The 2,992-nt window shown below is 37.6% G+C and overlaps 1 pseudogene; it reads left to right on the forward strand.

Annotated features, from left to right (window-relative positions):
- Positions 1–599: 599 nt before the first annotated feature.
- Positions 600–2,285, forward strand: LOC110800976 (obtusifoliol 14-alpha demethylase-like; annotated as a pseudogene).
- The last annotated feature ends 707 nt before the right edge of the window (positions 2,286–2,992 follow it).

The raw sequence follows: 2,992 nt of genomic DNA on the forward strand, positions 1-2,992 counted from the left end.
ACGGCTAATTAATCCAACGGCTACATAATCAAATACAGATTCCCGTAAAAAGATTTAACCAAAACAGCCGGGTAAAGAAAGAATAGGTAACGCCCGTAAAACCCGCCCACCGCAATCCCCAAGTCCCGAGGCCCGAGCCCGGCCAGACCCAGCTAGCGCGCCCGTGTTTTTTCGTGTCTACCCATATGGTCATACCTCTTTCACACTTTCTCAAACAAGGGTTACACTCACAAGTCACAACCCAAGTGAGGAATTTTTTCAATGTGTGACAAAAATCCTATATTGATTTCACACTATCTTTTTTTTGTATTTCCTGGCAAGAACTTCGAACTGATAAAAAAAAAAATTATCTTCCTAATAATTCCTATAAGTAGTCAAGTAGAATCAATCATACCCTTATTAGAAGTAAGAGATGAGAGAATCTCAAAAATGATCACAATATAAATTATTTTATATATTCCTCGTGAAACCATATATTCGATTAACTAAAGATCTAAATCATGTACCAGTATCAAAATTCAGTATTTGTAATTCAGTTTTGTACGCAAAGTTGCAAATATATAGAAGTCTACAACAACCAAATGCAAACAAACATCAAGATAGAAATGATGAACAATAAGTTGCAGTTGTTCAATGCGGTGCTTGTCATTGTCACTGCTATAGTAGTTGTGAAGTTAATAATGAGCTGGGCACTCAAAACTCTAAGCAGGAGCAGCAAACACCTACGGCTACCGCCGGTGGTGAGTGGGCGTTTGCCATTAATAGGCGGCTTGGTTCGCTTCATTAAGAACCCTGTCGAGATGCTTAAGGAGGAGCATGAAATCGTAGGAAGTGTATTCACATTAAATGTGTTGAATAAGAATATCACATTCCTGCTTGAACCTGATGTATCTGCTCATTTCTTTACGGCACCTGTGTCTCAACTCAGTCAAAAAGAGGTGTATCGCTTCTCCGTCCCTATTTTCGGACCCGGGATTATCTACGACGCTGAGTACTCTGTGCGCCAGGAGAAATTTCGTTTCTTCGAAGAGGCTTTCCGAGTCACTAAACTTAGAGGTTTTGTTCATGATCTTCTTCAGGAAGTCCAGGTTTTACAACATCTATCTCTCTTAAACACTCGTATTATATTTATATTTGGTTTTTGGTTTGCCTTTTGCTCAGCTCCAATCTAATTTAGTGTGATTACAAAAATAACCCTCCCCTCTTGGCTTTGGCTTACTCCGTATATAATAGAGATCTAATTATGATTGTCTTTTCACATAGTTGATAGTTAATGTAAAACTTTGTACAGGAATTTTTCTCAAGATGGGGTGATAGTGGAGAAGTAGATTTGAAACAAGAGTTGGAGAATCTCATCATATTAATAGCTAGTAGATGTTTTCTTGGTCGTCAAGTCCGTGAAAGTATATCTCAAGATATAACTTCGCTTATCAATGAAATCAATGTAGCCAATGGACCTCTTACAATCATGTTCCCCTATCTGCCCATCCCAGCTCATCGTCGTCGAGATATAGCCCGAAAGAAACTAGATAACATCTTCTCAAAAGTCATAGCTTGTCGTAAATCCTCAGGAAAAGCAGGTAATGATATGTTACAGACCCTGATAGACTCAAAGTACAAAGATGGCAGACCAACAACGGTAACAGAAATCACGGGTATGCTAGTCACTGCTATCTATGGCGGTCAACGTACCACTTCTGCAACAGCTATTTGGACAGGAGCTTATCTTATCCATAATAAGAAATTCTGGTTAGCTGCTATAGAAGGGCAGAGAACACTGATGGAGAAGAACGGAAACACGATAACTTATGATACTTTAGCTGGAATGCAACTACTGTATCGTTGTATCAAAGAAGCCTTAAGGTTACACCCTTCACTTCCATTACTATTACGCCAATCTCACAGCGACTTCAGTGTGGTTACTAGAAAAGGTGAAAATGTATGATATACCAAGTGGCCATATTATTGCTGCTTCACCTGTGTTTTCTAACCGTCTTCCACATATTTACAAAAATCCTGATAATTATGATCCTGAAAGGTTTTGCTTTGGAAGAGAAGAGGATAAATTAGCAGGTCCCTTCTCTTTTATTTCATTTGGAGGAGGCAGGCATAGCTGCCTCGGTGAACCCTTTGCATACTTGGAGCTAAAGACTATATGGAGTTATCTGCTAAGGAACTTCCAACTAGAGTTGATTTCTCCATTTCCAGAGACGGATTGGAATCACATAGTTTGGGGTGTAAAAGACAAGGTGATGGTGCGATACCACCGCCGAAAGCTTGCTTAATGAGTAACAAAGATCCATCGTCAAAGACTCAATTTGTAATGCATTCTGTATATTTTAAATAACTTTAAAATCCTCTGTTTTATTTACAGAGTTTTTGTTTGTGTAACTGCATGTTCGTCAGTTCGACTTATTCTATGTGGATCACATTCTATTGAATAAGGTTTTGTCTAGCTCTTTGGCTTTCAATTATAATGCCTTATAATTGCAATAAGTTTCACAATATTCCTTTCGGTCAATCATCATTACTTTTTCATTCGCCCGTTGAAATTGTGTACACTGATTTATGGACCTTCCCGGTTCATTCCATTGATGGCTTCAAATACTATGTTATATCGTTGATCATCATACCAAATATTTATGATTTTATATAGGAAATATTTATTTATTCTTTTATTAAAAGTTGTTACAAGTTAGTTAGTCCTAGTCAGCAGGTTGTTAGGCCAACTTGTAATATTTAAGTTCCTGCTTCTTCCTTTTTCCAGCTCATGAGATTTAGTTTATGCAAACTGATTTTTCTCCCAAATTTGCTTCAATCAAACGCTTACTCTTTTATATGGTATCAGAGCCTAATCTCTGGTAAGAGATTGAGGTTACTCGATCTTGATTTCTACATAAAATTGACAGATTATTTGTCTGTTTTTGATCATTTCATCTTATGATTTGTTGCGAATTTTCTTGCGCAAATCGGTGAAATCACTCTGTTTAGT

This window comes from Spinacia oleracea, chromosome 5, assembly GCF_020520425.1.
Source record: "Spinacia oleracea cultivar Varoflay chromosome 5, BTI_SOV_V1, whole genome shotgun sequence".
Lineage (NCBI taxonomy): Eukaryota > Viridiplantae > Streptophyta > Magnoliopsida > Caryophyllales > Amaranthaceae > Spinacia > Spinacia oleracea.